At 53.7% G+C, this 16,438-nt stretch overlaps 1 pseudogene; it reads right to left on the bottom strand.

Moving 5' to 3' along the window:
* Positions 1-15,672: 15,672 nt before the first annotated feature.
* LOC147958590 (uncharacterized) lies at positions 15,673-16,438 on the bottom strand (annotated as a pseudogene).

The raw sequence follows: 16,438 nt of genomic DNA, 5'->3' as shown, positions 1-16,438 counted from the left end.
CCAAGAGAGAGAGAAGAGAGGCATATCCGGGTGGTGAAGGAGTCGTCGCCGGTGGAGGAACCGCTGGAGAGGTCTTTGAAGAAGACCATGGCGACCCCGGCGGTAGGATGCAAGACGGCAAGAGCGAGGAAGTAGCTATATCTTAGGAAGGAAGGAAGGAAGGAGGAAACAGGGGAAATGTGACTTGTGGTCGGGGAGAAAAGGGGGGGTAGATATTTTGGCGGTAGGCCAAAATTTTGGAAATGTGGAGGGAAACTTGGCGCGCGGTGCCGCCGGACCTTCCACTTTGAATGATTGTGTGCATCACAAACGGTTCTTCTGCTTTTCGTGCATGGGATGAGTTTGATAATTCAAATTTTGGTGGAAATTTCCCCGGGTACGTCATTGCATAATTTAACATCGCTTGCTAATTTGGGCACACAAAAGAGCGTACAGCAGACAGACCACATGATACCTCTCCAAAGTATCTATAATTTTTGATTGTTCCATGCTATATTATATCCTATTTTGGACATTATTGGGCTTTATTATACACTTTTATATTATTTTTGGGACTAACCTATTAAGCGGAGGCCCAGCCCAGAATTGTTGTTTTTTGCCTATTTGAGAGTTCCGCAGAACAAGAATATCAAATGGAGTCCACACAGAATGAAACCTTCGGGAACGTGATTTTCGGAATGAACATGATCTAGAGGACTTGGAACCTACATCAAGACAGAAACCAGGAGGGCACGAGGTAGGGGGCGCACCTACCCCCACCCCCTGAGGCGCGCTCTCCACCCTCATGGGGCCCACGTTGTTCACCGACGTACTTCTTCCTCCTATATATACCTACGTACCCCCAAACTACCAGATACGGAGCCAAAACCCTAATTCCACTGCTGTAACTTTCTGTACCCGTGAGATCCCATCTTGGGGCCTTTTTCGGAGCTCCGCCGGAGGGGGCATAGATCACGGAGGGCTTCTACATCAACACCATAGCCTCTCTGATGAAGTGTGAGTAGTTTACTTCAGACCTTCGGGTCCATAGTTATTAGCTAGATGGCTTCTTCTCTCTTTTTGGATCTCAATACAAAGTTCTCCCCCTCTCTTGTGGAGATCTATTCGATCTAATCTTCTTTTGCGGTGTGTTTGTTGAGACCGATGAATTGTGGTTTTATGATCAAGTTTATCTATGAACAATATTTGAATCTTCCCTGAATTCTTTTATGTATGATTGGTTATCTTTTCAAGTCTCTTCGAATTATCAGTTTGGTTTGGCCTACTAGATTGATCTTTCTTGCAATTGGAGAACTGCTTAGCTTTGGGTTCATTCTTGCGATGTCCTTTCCAAGTGAAAGTAGGGGAAGCAAGGCACGTATTGTATTGTTGCCATCGAGGATAACAAGATGGGGTTTATATCATATTGCATGAGTTTATCCCTCTACATCATGTCATCTTGCTTAAAGCGTTACTCTGTTCTTTTGAACTTAATACTCTAGATGCATGCTGGATAGCGGTCGATGTGTGGAGTAATAGTAGTAGATGCAGGCAGGAGTCAGTCTACTTGTCTCGGATGTGATTCCTATATACATGATCATACCTAGATATTCTCGTAACTATGCTCAATTCTGTCAATTGCTCAACAGTAATTTGTTTACCCACCGTAATACTTATGCTCTCGAGAGAAGCCACTAGTGAAACCTATGGCCCCAAGATCTATTTTCCATCATATTAATCTTCCGTCAACAAGCTATTTCCTTTTCCATTTATTTTGCTTTCTTTACTTTGCATCTTTATCATAAAAATACCAAAAATATTATCTTATCATATCTATTAGATCTCACTTTCGTAAGTGACCGTGAAGGGATTGACAACCCAAATATTGTGTTGGTTGCGAGGATTTTATTTGTTTGTGTAGGTGCGAGGGACTCGTGCGTGGCCTCCTACTGGATTGATACCTTGGTTCTCAAAAACTGAGGGAAATACTTATGCTACTTTGTTGCATCACCCTTTCCTCTTTAAGGGAAAACCAACGCAGTGCTCAAGAGGTAGAAAGAAGGATTTCTGGCACCGTTGCCGGGGAGTCTACATAAAAGTCAACATACCAAGTACCCATCACAAACCCTTATCTCCCGCATTACATTATTTGCCCTTTACCTCTTGTTTTCCTCTCCCCCACTTCACCCTTGTCGTTTTATTCGCCCTCTCTCTCCCTCCTCCTCCTCTTTCTCTATTTGCCTCTTTTTACCCGTCTTTTGTTTGCTTTTGTGTTGGATTGCTTGCTTGTCACGATGGCTCAAGATAATACCAAATTGTGTGACTTTACTAATACCAACAATAATGATTTTATTAGCACTCCTATTGCTCCTCTTACCGATGCTGAATCTTGTGAAATTAATGCTGATTTGCTGAATCTTGTCATGAAAGATTCGTTTTCCGGCCTTCCTAGTGAAGATGTCGCTACCCATCTAAACAACTTTGTTGATTTATGTGATATGCAAAAGAAGAAAGATGTGGACAATGATATTGTTAAATTGAAGCTATTTCCTTTTTCGCTTAGAGATCGTGCTAAAGCTTGGTTTTCGTCTTTGCCTAAAAATAGTATTGATTCGTGGAATAAGTGCAAAGATGCTTTTATATCTAAGTATTTTCCTCCCGCTAAGATCATCTCTCTTAGAAACGGTATCATGAATTTTAAGATACTTGATCATGAACATGTTGCACAAGCTTGGGAGAGGATGAAATTAATGATACGTAATTGCCCTACACATGGTTTGAATTTATGGATGATTATACAAAAATTTATGCCGGATTGAATTTTGCTTCTAGAAATCTTTTAGATTCGACCGCAGGAGGCACTTTTATGGAAATCACTTTAGGAGAAGCTACTAAACTCCTAGATAATATTATGGTTAATTATTCTCAATGGCACACTGAAAGATCTATTAATAAGAAAGTGCATGCGAGAGATGAAATTAATGTTTTGAGTGGAAAGATGGATGAACTTATGAAATTATTTGCTAATAAAAGTGTTTCTTATGATCCTAATGATATGCCTTTGTCTACTTTAATTGAGAATAATAATGAATCTATGGATGTGAATTTTGTTGGTAGGAATAATTTCTGTAACAACGCGTATAGAGGAAACTTTAATCCTAGGCCATATCCTAGTAATTCCTCTAATAATTATGGTAATTCCTACAACAATTATTATGGAAATTTTAATAAGATTTACTCTGGTTTTGAATCTAATATTAAAGAATTTATTACTTTGCAAAAGAATTTCAATGCTTTGATTGAAGAAAAATTGCTTAAGATTGATGAGTTGGCTAGGAACGTTGATAGAATTTCTCTTGATATTGATTCTTTGGAACTTAGATCTATTCCACCTAAGCATGATATAAATGAGTCTCTCAAAGCCATGAGAATTTCCATTGATGAGTGCAAAGAAAGAACCGCTAGGATGTGTGCTAAGAAAGATTGCTTATAAAAGTGTGTTCTTCTAGTTTCCATGATAATAAAGATGAAGATCTAAAAGTTATTGATGTGTCCCCTATTAAATCTTTGTTTTGCAATATGAATCTTGATAATGATGGGACTTAATATGATCCACCTTTACCTAGAAGACGTTCCAAAAATTCGGAGTCTTTAGATCGTGATGCTAAAATTGTTAAAAGTGGGATTGAAGAAGTCAAAACTTTAAATATCGATGAACCCACTATTTTGGATCTCGAGGAATTTAATTATGATAATTGCTATTTGATAGATTGTATTTCCTTGTTGCAATCCGTGCTAATTTCTCCTCATGCTTATAGCCAAAATAAAGCCTTTACCAAACATATCATTGATGCTTTGGTGCAATCTTATGAAGAAAAACTTGAGTTGCAAGTTTCTATCCCTAGAAAAATTTATGATGAGTGGGAACCTACTATTAAAATTAAAATTAAAGATAATGAATGCTATTCTTTGTGTGATTTGGGTGCTAGTGTTTTCACGATTCCAAAGACTTTGTGTGATTTGCTAGGTTTCCGTGATTTTGATGATTGCTCTTTAAACTTGCACCTTGCGGATTCAACTATTAAGAAACCTATGGGATGAATTAATTATGTTCTTATTGTTGCAAATAGGAATTATGTGCCCGTAGATTTTATTGTTCCTGACATAGATTGCAATCCTTCATCTCCTATTATTCTTGGTAGACCTTTCCTTAGAACGAGTGGTACAATTATTGATATGAAGTAAGGGAATATTAGATTCCAATTTCCGCTAAGGAAAGGCATGGAACACTTCCCTAGAAAGAAAATTAAATTACCATATGAATCTATTATGATAGTTACTTATGGATTGCCTACCAAAGATGGCAATACCTAGATCTATCCTTGCTTTTATGCCTAGCTAGGGGCGTTAAACGTTAGTGCTTGTTGGGAGGCAACCCAATTTTATTTTTATTCCTTGCTTTTTGCTCCTATTTAGTAATAAATAATTTATCTAGCCTCTGTTTTGGTTGTGATTTTTGTGTTTAATTAGTGTTTGTGCCAAGTAGAACCTTTGGGAAGACTTGGGGAAAGTCTTTTTAATCTTGCTGTAACAAAAAGAAACTTTAGTGCTCACGAGAATTGCTTCAATTTTTATTTGGAAAGTGCTATTTAGTTAATTCTTTTTGCAGATGATTAATAGATAAATTACTCACGCCCAGCAATTTATTTTAGAATTGTCGGGTGGTTGGTGCGACATATGCCAATGGATGGCTTATCATTGTGGGAGCCAATAAAACATCGCTGGTGCCTGGAAACGGGATAAGGCGAAGACATGCACGCCGGCGAATCTTACCCAGCTTCAGGGCTCTCCGTGGAGATAACACCCCTAATGCTGCTCTGTGGGGTCTCCGCATGATCACTAGCTCGAAGGGTAGCTACAGAATGCTCCTTGAGCTGTTCGGTGAAAGGATGAAGGAGGGCCAGGCTAGCCCGCTCCTCTTCTCCTTGTGGTGTCTAAAATCTATCCAAAGAGCGATCTCCCCTGCATGGGAACCCTAGGGAGTTTATATAGGCCTACCCCCAGGGGTACAATGGTAATCCGGCTGGGCGTGGGCCCCAGTCGACTATGTCTACGCCCGCCGGCTTCTCCGCCGACTGGTGGGGCCCGTTGACTGGTGGGCCCGCCGGTTGCCGACCCTTTGGCTGACAGGCCAGCCCCACCGCCCGGGGGTCTTGTCGGGGGCTGGTTACTGTTACCTTGCCCCTGGTGACGATGGCTTTGTCGTGGTAAGCATGGCTACAGTGCCGCCGCGAGGCGGCTCATCACTGTAACCTTACCTTCTCTTGTCTCCTTATTGAAGCTCATCCTTGGAGGGAGAAATTTGGCCGGCTATCGGAAGCCGGCCATATCCCTGGCCGGCTGCGGGAAGCCCGGCCGCCTTTGGGATCTCCCTGACAAAGGGGGCCCGCCACCCACGGGTTGTACTGGCCGCTCGCCGTGGGTGACGTCATGATCATCTTGGCAACAGTGCCGCGCCGGACGGGGATGGCCGCCCCGTACGTTGCACTGTGGCCAGGCGTGCGCCGGGATTCGGGGGTGGCAGGCTTTTCTGTAGCCATGCCCCGTCTTGTCGCCGTTATGTGGGTGCAGAATCTGAGGGCAAGATCTTGGCCGCCTGCTGAGGGGCCGGTTCCTAGGAGTCGGCCTTCTTGTGGTCTTGTTTCTCAAAGATTTCAGGGCTGGGCCGCCTTCGCGCAGCCGGCTTGAGAGGTGGCCGGCTAGGGGAAGGCGGCCCCGTGTCTTGGACGCTTGGAGGCTTGATTGGTCTATAATTTTTCTAAAGTACCAGGGGAAGCCGGCTAGGCTACCCGTGGTCATTTACTCCGACAGTAGTCCCCGAAGCTGGTTGGGCTCCAAGGCAGAAAAAAGTCGAGGAGCTCAGTCAGCTTCCTATCTTGAGGAGCCGGGAACTAGAAGCCGGTTTCAACTAGGCGCGCCGTCTCTTAGAGATCTCGAAGTTTGAAGGCGGGTGTCAGTCGGCGCGCGAGTCCGGGTGTGAGCTGACCGCTCGTTGTCCGCGCGCCACGTGGCATCCTCCGGCTGGAGGGGCCTGCCAGCCCACGCGCGCGACGGGACGCCGCCGCAGTCGGGGGCCCGCCACTACAGGGCCTCGGCCCACACACGGATCTTCTGCGGCCTGGACGGACTGCGCGTGCCCCAGCAGCGGTTTCCCCACACCGTAATGGCGCAATAATCACGATGCGTGGGGGAGTGGGTGCAGTTAATCCCACATCCCCCCACGTCCTGCCTCCTCGGCTTCGCCGCACGAGGCTATAAGTAGGGGGAGAGGAGGGGAGCGCCAAACGCTCGCGCGCTCTCCCTCGCTCTGCCCCCTCCTTCTTCCTCCTCTTGTCACGACAGCTACCTGCCGCCGCTCGGCCTTCCCGCCAATCTTTTTGGCTCGCCGTTGCTTCGTCGCAGTTGGGTTGTGCACCCTCGTTTCGCCGCACCTTTCTCACCGGCGCGCCATTACCATGGCGTTGTCGAGCTCCTGGGACGGCTCCAACGTCCACGATGACCACGTCGACTTCCTCCGTCGGACGTGGCGGCTGCCGGGCACGGATCTTGTGTGGGTCTGCCTCGCGCCGGAGAGGGAAATCTCGCCGGCGCCGGAAGAGGACGAGCGGGTAATCTTCCGCTCGCACTGCCTGCGCGGCTTCGGCCTGCCGGCGAGCGGGTTCCTCCGCTTGTTCCTTGAATTTTATCATCTCCAGCTGCATCACCTCACTCCCAACGCGGTGATGCTGCTGTCGGCCTTCGTCACCCTGTGCGAGGGTTTTCTCGGCGTCCTCCCCACTCTTGAACTATGGGGAGAGTTCTTTCAGTGCAAGCTCGGCACCGTCATCGCGGGCGTGCCCGCCCCATGCGGTGCCATCATCACCATGCGGAGGGCGAGCGACAACAACCCGTTTCCGCTCATCCCGCTGATCCAGTCGGTGAAGCTCTGGCAGAAGTCCTACTTTTATGTGAAGAATATTGCTTCGCAGGGCGACTTCGTCAACCTGCCGGCTTACATAGCTGGCTCGCCGGCTGGGAGGCAGCCTTCATGGTCCTTCCGGTCCAGGTCGCTGTCTCCAGGCGGGTCCGCCTCCGTTGACCGGCTCCGGGTGATGATCCAGTCGGAGGGTCTGTCTGGGGCCGACCTGGTGTCCGCCTTCATGGAGCGTTGGGTGCTCCCGCTTCAGGGCCGACCTCATATGATCTGCCAGATGAGCGGCCGCTTCGACCCGTGCCGGTTAAGCACCAAGGAGATGCCTCACGCCGAGGTGTCTTACATGGTGAACTACATTTCCAACTGCAAGCTCACCGAGGAGTGGCAATATGGCAAGGTGCTGTACTCTCGCGCCAATCCTCCGCCCGTGGTAAGTTTCTCTTCCTCTTTATCTTTGCTTATTGCCGAGTTCATGGTGGCCAACTCCTGACCACCCGGCCTTTGTTTGGCAAAACCCCATTCTTCCGCCAGCAGCCGAGGCCGCAGGGGTGGAACGCCAGTTCCTCCCCGACCGTACAATGGATGACGTAGACGATCCAAACCTGGGGGCGGCCGCCATGGAAGATGACGTCGTGGGGGAAGGCGGCGACGTAGGCGGGTCCGGGCTCAGGGCCGACCTCGAGGATTGGCCAAATGACGACGAGGCCGAAGTCATCGTGCGCCGCCGGCCGGCGCCCGATCACCATGGTGCGGGCCCATCCGTCGGGCCGACTACCCAGGGCGGCATGCAGAAGCGCCGGGCCGCATCGACCCACTTCGGCAGTCGGCCGAAGAAGCCCAAGAGTACCGCGGCGGCGACCAAACGGGACGAGGCGGCCGCGAAGGCAGCTCGCTTCCGCAAGGTGGTGAAGCACCTGCAGGCGGTCTCAGCGTAAGTGTCGCTGTTCTCATGCCTTTCTTTTTTCTTCTTCTTCGGTTGATGTTTTTCCAAACCCTTTTCTCAACTTATCAAACAGGTTCCCTCTTTCCCTTGGGCGAGCCCTGGCCGCCTCCATAGTCGGAGCCGTAGGAGGGTCTTCAAGCTCGCGCCGGGTAGATCCCCGCGCCGACCTCCTAGAGGCAACAGAGCGGAACGCGCGGGAAGCGCGGGAGGAGCGGGAGGCGGAGGAGCGGAGGGCGACTTGGGAGGCGAAGCAGAAGTCAGCGGAGGCGCGAGCCGTCGGAGCCGCCAAGGCCCAAGCGGAGGCCGCAGATGCGGAGAGGGAGGCGGAGGCCCTGCAGAACCAGCCTCCGCAGTTTGTCATTCCCCTCCGCGCCACGGCTCCCGACACCCCTGTGCCCCCGTTTGAGGAGGCCGGCCGTAGCCAGCCGGAGATGGAGAGGGAGGCGGCGCCATCATCGCCGACTGGAGCGGGCCGAGGAGGCCGGCCTGAAGTGCCGCCAGCACAGCCGGCTGGGGATGAGCCGACCGTGGGAGGGGATCTTGTGATCTCGTCACTGCTTCGTCGGCGCGCAGGGAAGGCGACTTCAGCGCCGGACGCGCAAAAGACCGTGGACACCGACTCGTCGGCCCAGGACCTAGAGGCGGCCAGCGACAGCTCGTCCGGGTGGACGCCGGGCGGCGGGACAGTCGTGCTGAATGTGGCGGCGCAGGCCATCCGAAACCGGCTTCAGGCCCAAGGCACCGCGCTGAAGCAGTACACCCAGGAGTTTCTCATGACGCGGCCGGTTATTCGGGTGAGTCCTCCTGCTCCTTTGATTGCTTTTAATTTCTTCCGTGGGGGCGCGTCAGCGCACCCACTAGGTGTAGTCCCCGAGTTCCAAGTCGGCTGCTGAGCAGGCGGCTTGGAACTTATTGGAAAGCTTGATTACCATCTTGTTCTTACTCACGTCCCTTGTCTTCTCTGCAGGAGTATCACAACCTCCGCGCTGCCGCCTTCAACTCCCAGGCCCAGGAGTTGAATCAGAAAGCCACTGATCTGACCGAGAGCCGGAGTAAGCGCTTCGTTTTTCTTTTAAGTGGGGGCGCGTCAGCGCGCCCACTGGGTGTAGTCCCCGAGATTCGGGCCGACTACCGAGTAGTCGGGTCGGATCTTTTCCTGACGACTTCTTTCTTTATATTGCAGGGGCCAATGCCGACTTGAGGAGCCAGCTGAGCGGAGCCCAGACCGCCCTTCGTGCCAAGGAGGCCGAGCGCACCGCCCTGGCTCAAGAGCGTGACCGCCTGGCCAAGAAGCTGGCCGACCAGGAGGAGAGCCACAAGGCGGCCCTGAAGGCGGCGCAGGACAACGAGGCCGCCCTCAAAGCCGAGTACGAGACCGAGGCGGCAAACCGGGACGAGATGAGGCAGGCGCTGAGCCAAGGCTACAGCCAGGTGGAAGACGTGATTGATGGTAGGCCGCCTTCTTCTTTGCTTCCTTGCCTGCCTTCTACTATCTGATTCATTTTTTGATTTTGTGTCACTGCTTTCCTCTTTGTGCAGATTACTTCCCCGGCTACTCAGCCGCCGCCACCCAAGCCATCGAGGCCTACCGCGACGCGCGACGGCAGGCGGGGGCCGAGATTGCGCCGAATGCCAGCCGGTCACTTGAGGAGCAGCTTCTGGGGCTTCAAGACCGCCTGCAGCCGGCCCATCGCATGCTCCGCCGTCTTCAGCGCACCGGAGCGCAAGTGCTGGCCGCCCTCTGTCCTGGCGAGGTGATTCCGCGCACCCCAAGTCGGACCGCCGACTGGCTAGAGGTCGCAGTCGGCCGCTTCGAGGCTTGGAAGGCGTTAGCGGCCCGCTCCGGCGCTAGGCGGGCTCTGGAGTTCGTCCGGGCTTGGTATCCTGGGCTGAACTTGGACTAGCTGAGCACCTGGCGGCAGGAGGCTGACGAGGAGCTGGAGGCGGTGCAGCCGGCTATCATCCAGCATACCTCGGCGACTGCCGAGTATACTGATACCAGCGCCTTTGCTCCTGAGGTGGATGACGCTGCCGTCGCTCAGCCGGAGGAGTGGTTCAGGCTGAACCTGGCCGAAGGTGAGGACTCGGCGGAGGAGATTGCCTCCAGTGATGAGGGCGAAGAGGAAGAGGGAGAGGATGATGAAGACGTTGCGCCGGATGGTGAAGCGACCAGCCCGCCTCAGCCCGATCGTGCTTCCAACAATGATGCCGAGACTCGCCAGCCGGTCACTCCTCCAGCCGGCACCGCCGACTCCGCCAACCTACCCAACTCGCCTGTTAGTCCCCTAGCTTGATCCGCCGTCCTAGCTTTCCTGCTTGTTACTTCTTTGAACAATCTTTTAAATTTGCACAGTTCCACCCACGGGGGGTGTATTCAGACTATGTTGAATGCTGGCCTTTCGAAGGTCTTTTGTGTAAATATTATGCATGTGTTTGGCTTCCGTTTGCTTTTTATCCTTTGGCTTTTTCCTTTGCCACCTTCCCTTGGCCACCGCCTTCCCAGCCGGACAGCTGCTCTGCAGTCTGTGGCTGGAGAAGGACTTGGTCCTTTTGGGAAGGCAAGTACTTGAGCTTTTTCAGATTTGCAGCAAGGTGAACGGGAAGCCGGCCAGCCGACTGCTCTAGTAGTCGGCTGGCGGGGTGGGACGCCGGCTCGTGTTATATAAGTTCGTTAGTCCTTGGCCGTTTTTCGCGTGGGCATCCTTTCCTGCCCTTGGCTCTTGCCAGTCGGACAATCATTTCTTCGAGCTGCGACTTTTGGCAAGAGGGGGCTTGGGTGCCGGCACACTACTTGTCTGGCTGCCGGTGGAACTTTAGATATAACTTGAGGTGGCGCGTCCCCGGGCCGACTGGTCGAACCCGGTGCCGGACGAGGAAAGCAAGTGTAGCAACATAATCGTATGCGTGATACTTATCTTTCATAAACAAAAGAGGGTAGTCCCCGAGTACTCCTCAGGGCACCCCTTGTCTCATACTTAATACAGAAGGTAGCGTGCTACGTACTGCTTTTTAACTGTAAAATCTTCAGAGGAGATTGGCGTTCCACGTCGGTCCGAATCCTTGCCGGAATCGTCTCTCTTGCGTGCCTTCAGCTTCTGCGCGTCGAGTAGGTAGTAGGAGTTGTTGCCTAAAGCTCTACTGATGATGAAGGGGCCCTCCCAAGGGGCCGAGAGCTTGTGCTGGCCAGCTGTTCGCTGGATCAGCCGGAGCACAAGATCGCCCTCTTGGAAAGATCTTGGCTTGACCTTCCGGCTGTGGTAGCGGCGCAGACCCTGCTGATAGATGGCGGACCGACTGAGAGCTAATAGCCGGCCCTCTTCCAGCAGGTCAACGCCGTCTTCTCGTGCTTCCTTGGCTTCCGCCTCTGTGTACATGGTGACCCGAGGCGAGTCGAACTCGATGTCAGTTGGGATGACGGCCTCGGCACCATATACAAGGAAAAAAGGGGTGAAGCCGGTCGATTTGTTTAGGGTAGTGTGCAAACTCTAGAGGACGGCCGGCAGCTTGTCGAGCCAGCAACCGGCCGAACGCTCCAGTGGCACGACCAGTCGGGGCTTGATGCCGGAGAGGATGAGACCGTTTGCTCGCTCGACCTGGCCGTTTGACTGCGGGTGGGCAACGGACGCTAGGTCCAGCCGGATGCCGCTTGTTGCGCAGAAACGTGCCAGTGCTCCCTTTGCAAAATTTGTGCCGTTGTCGGTGATGATGCTATGTGGTACGCCATACCGGGTTATAATATCTGCGATGAATGTGACGGCAGTCGGCCCATTCAGCTTTTTGATCGGCTTCGCCTCAATCCACTTGGTTAATTTGTCCACAGCGACGAGCAGATGTGTCATGCCGCCACGCGCCGTCTTGAACGGGCCCACCATGTCCAGCCTCCAGACGGCAAAGGGCCAGGTGAGGGGGATGGCCTTGAGTGCAGAAGCCGGCAGGTGTTGCTTGGAGCTAAAAACCTGGCACCCTTTGCAGTTTTTTACTAGTTCCTTGGCGTCTTCCAAGGCAGACGGCCAGAAAAATCCGTGGCGAAAAGCCTTGGTGACGAGTGATCTTGAGGCTGCGTGGTGGCCACATTCGCCTTGGTGGATGTCTCTGAGGATTGCTATGCCCTTGTCTGGTTCGACACAGCGCTGGAAGACTCCAGTGACGCTGCGCCTAACAAGCGCTCTGTTGACGATTGTGTAGGCTCCGGCTCGGCGTTGAACTTGGCTTGCCGAGATCTTGTCGGTTGGCAGCTCTCTGTTTACTAAGAAGTTGAGGATGGGCTAGGCCCAGGATGGGCTGTGACTTCTTCTATTGTCAGGACTGCCACTGTGATAGGGGCGGGTGGGCTGGGTAGTGAAGAGTTGGAGTCGGAGTCGGCCATCGCCTGTTGTGTTGATGTAGTCCCCGGGCCGGCTGCAGTAGTCCCCGGGCCGAGTTCCGAATTCCCCGGGTCGGGTGCGACTATGGCAGTCCCTGGGCCGCCTGTTGGAGTCCCCGTGCCGCCTGCTTGGTTTCCCAAGTCGGATCCGACTGCGTTGGGGTCAGGCGACACGAAGATGGAATCGGACTCTAGAGACGGCATGATAGACGGCTTGAGGAGGCGGTGGAGAGAAACGCCGGCTGGTATGGCTTGCCGGGTGGATCCTACTCGTGCCAGGGCATCCGCTTGCATGTTATCGGCATGTGGTACATGAAGGAACTCACATCCTTCAAAATATCCACTGATTTGCTGGACGAGGAAACGATAGCTCGCCATGTTTGCGTCTTTGGCGTCCCAGTTACCGGATGACTGTTGGACCACCAAATCCGAGTCGCCATAGCACAAGATCCGGCGGATGCCGAGTTCTTTGGCTAGCCGGAGCCCGTGTATGAGCGCCTCGTACTCGGCCACATTGTTGGAGGTGGCAAAATGAATTTGCAATGTATACTTGAGCTTGTCGCCCTTGGGAGAGGTGAGGACGATGCCGGCTCCCAAGCCGGTGTGCATCTTGGACCCATTGAAGTGCATCCGCTAGTGAGTGGAGTCAGGAGTCGGCGGCATGTATTGGGTTTCGGCCCAATCGGCGAGGAAGTCGGCCAGTTCCTGGGATTTAATGGCGGTGCGGGGCTGGTAGAAGATCGCGTAGGGGGCCAGCTTAATGGCCCATTTGGCCACTCGGCCGGATGCATCCCGGCTGCCTATGATCTCGGCAAGTGGGGCAGTACATACGACCGTAATGGGGTGCTCTTGAAAATAGGGCTTGAGCTTCTTGGCAGCGAAGTACACACCATAGCACATCTTCTGGTAGTGTGGGTAATTCTGCTTCGAGGTGGATAAGACTTCGCTTAAATAATACACCGGCCTCTGAACCGGCTGAGCCCGGCCTTCTTCTGGTTGCTGGACTACGATGACAGTGCTGACCACCCGGCTAGTAGCGGCAATGTAAAGGAGCATGGGCTCCTTTTCAGCCGGTGCCGCCAAGACAGGCGGCGTGGTCGGCATCCTCTTTAGCTCGTGGAAGGCTTGGTCCGCCTGGTCGTTCCACTCAAAATGAGTGGACTTCTTCATGAGTCGGTAGAGGGGGAGGGCCTTCTCTCCGAGCCGGCTGATGAAGCGGTTCAGGGAAGCCAAGCATCCGGTGAACTTCTGGACATCCGGCGGCTTGGTGGGAATCTCCATTCTCTCTATGGCCTTGATCTTCATTGGGTTGCACTCGATGCCGCGTTCGGAGACCAGGAAGCCTAGGAGCTGGCCGGCTGGTACTCCGAACACGCATTTCTCGGGGTTGAGCTTGATTTGGAATCGGCGCAAGTTTTCAAATGTTTCTCTGAGGTCTTCCAGCAAGGTGTCGCGCTTCTCCGTCTTCACCACAATATCGTCTACATAGACGTGAGCATTTCTGCCGAACTGCTTGAGGAGGCATTTCTGCATGCAACGCTGAAAAGTGGCACCGGCATTTCTCAAGCCGAATGTCATAGTCAGGTAGCAGAAGGCTCCGAGTGGTGTGATGAAGGCGGTTTTTAGGCGGTCAGCCGGATCCAGCTTTATCTGGTGGTAGCCTGAGTAAGCATCCAAGAAGCTCAACAGCTCGCATCCGGCTGTGGAGTCTATTACTTGATAAATCCTTGGCAAGCGAAGGGATCTTTGGGGCAAGCCTTGTTGAGGCTAGTGTAGTCTATACACATGCGCCACTTGTTATTTTTCTTCAGCACGAGGACCGGGTTGTCGAGCCACTCTGGGAAGAAAACTTCCATAATGAAGCCGGCTGCCAGAAGCCGGGCTATCTCTTCTCCTACAATCCTTCTCTTCTCCTCCGATAGTCGGCGGAGAGGCTGTTTGACTGGTTTCGCACCTTCTCGGACATGTAGCTTGTGCTCGGCGAATTCCTTCGGCACACCCGGCATGTCCTTGGGGGACCATGCGAAAATGTCTCGATTCTCACGGAGGAAATCAGCGAGCTCGCCTTCCTATTTCCTGTCCAGGTTTGCCCCGATGGTGGCAAACCTTTCTTGGTGATCTGGGTCCAGAGGTGCCCTCTTTGTTTCTTTGGCCGGCTGAAAAGACCCTTGGGCACCACATTCCTTAGGGTCGGGGGGCAAGGTTGGCTGCTTGCCGGTCATGGCCACGACTCGGTCCAGTATCTTCTTCTCTTCAGCAATTACAAGGGACTCGGCCAGCCGGCTGCTGGTAGCCGCGCACTCGGAGGATTTCTTGTAGTCTCCGGCTACGGTGATGATGCCCTTGGAACTTGGTATCTTCATCTTGAGGTAGGCATAATGGGGTATAGCCATGAACTTGGCCAGGGCGGGTCGGCCAAGCAGCGCGTGGGGTAGTCGCGAGTCGATTCATTGGGCCCTTGGGCGCACAAGGAGAGCTGTCGGGGCTTAGGAGCCCGCTTGTAGGTGCTGGTGAAGTTGCGTATGAAGGCTTCAGTGAAGTCTAGCCAGTTGTTGACATTGTAAGGCTTGAGGCTGTTAAGCCAGGTGCGCGCCGTGCCCTGGAGCATGAGGGGCACATATTTTACGGCAACACGCCTGTTGTCGTTTGCGATGCTAACCGCGGTGGAGTAGTCGATCAACCAATCCTCCGGCTTCACAGAGCCGTTGTACTTGGGCGTGTCTCTTGGGAGCGAGAACCCTTTGGGGAAGGGCTCGTCGCGGATGCGGGGGCCGAAGCAAGACGGGACGACCTCATCTTCTTCTTCCAGAGCCAGGGATCGCGCAAGGCGGTCGATACGGTGGCGGGCATCATTCTCGCCGACTCCTTCGCGGCGACCCAGCCGGCCTCTGAGAGTCGGATGCATGACAGGCGGCGGGGTAGGGTATCTTTCCCCACGAGGCGGAGGAGGAGGAGGGTTGCCCCGCCACTCCACGGCTCGAGGGCAGCCCTCGGCGTCACGCTCGATGGAGATTCGAGTCCGGCTGCGGCTGGCAGCCGGCTCCTTTTCTTTTCTCACGCGGGTGTTGCCCGCGATCGGTGTTCGGGACATCGCTCCTTGCTCTCGGCGCGAGGGAGGACTCTCAGCGCGGACGCCGGCTTCATGCCACTCTGTGGCCACGTCGGTAAGTTGTTGGATGCGTCTGGTCATATAAGGGAGCTCATCAGGCCCCAGCCCATTCAACTCGTCTGCGGCCGCCTGGGCGGCGCGCAAGTTCTCGAGAGGTGTGGCATAGACTGGGTGGTCTGCTCCCAGCATGTCGGCGATAGCCGCACCGTGTTTCTTGACGATACTGACGCGGCTCGGCCCATCGGGAGGCGGCGTGCTGAAGGCGGCATGGTCGACCTCGCGCTGATGAGCCTCAGTGAGGCGTCTCATGGTGGCGAGCCTCTGGCCCTCCGCAACGAGGGCGAGGCGGCGCGCCTCCAATGTCTTGGCGTCAGTGTCGGCCGGGACCGGGACGGACAAGTCGTGCAGCGCCGTCTGCAGAGCGTCGTGGGCGTTTTCGCCTGAGGGGGCGTCGTGGCTGATGACCAGTACCTCGGTGATGGCACTGCCGCTGCTGTCGGCTCGAGGAAGAGGACCGTTGATGACCACCACGTTGGTGGGGAAGGCGTCAAGGGATGTCGTGTCGAAGTCGACAAGCATTGGGTCGGTGGAGCCAACCGACTCCAAGTCCGCGGCAAGCTTGCCGGAGACGTGGAGTTGATCGAGGAGGCTGACGAGGTGGCTCTCGGGGCAGTCTGTGCCCGCGTCGGATGCGGACTCGTCAGAGATGCGAGCCTCGCCAAGAAGATCGGCGAGGCAGCTCGCCGCACAGGCGTCGGCGACGTCTTGCAGCGCGTCGGGGCAAGCGCCATCGGGCGTGCCAGGCTGGCTACGCACGTTGGGAAGGAAAAGGGTTCCCGTCCAGAGCAGGTCTCCGGACGACAGTGCACCTAGCCCCACGGTGGGCGCCAAATGTCGGGTGGTTGGTGCGACATATGCCAATGGATGGCTTATCATTGTGGGAGCCAATAAAACATTGCCGGTGCCTGGAAACGGGATAAGGCGAAGACATGCATGCCGGCGAATCTTACCCAGCTTCAGGGCTCTCCGTGGAGATAACACCCCTAATGCTGCTCTGCGGGGTCTCCGCAT

The sequence above is a fragment of the Triticum urartu genome, chromosome 7A (genome assembly GCF_056163025.1).
Source record: "Triticum urartu cultivar PI428250 chromosome 7A, HENAU_Tu73, whole genome shotgun sequence".
NCBI classification, from domain to species: domain Eukaryota; kingdom Viridiplantae; phylum Streptophyta; class Magnoliopsida; order Poales; family Poaceae; genus Triticum; species Triticum urartu.
The sequence above is the reverse complement of the archived record's forward strand: the minus strand, read 5'-3'. Positions and strand labels throughout refer to the sequence as shown.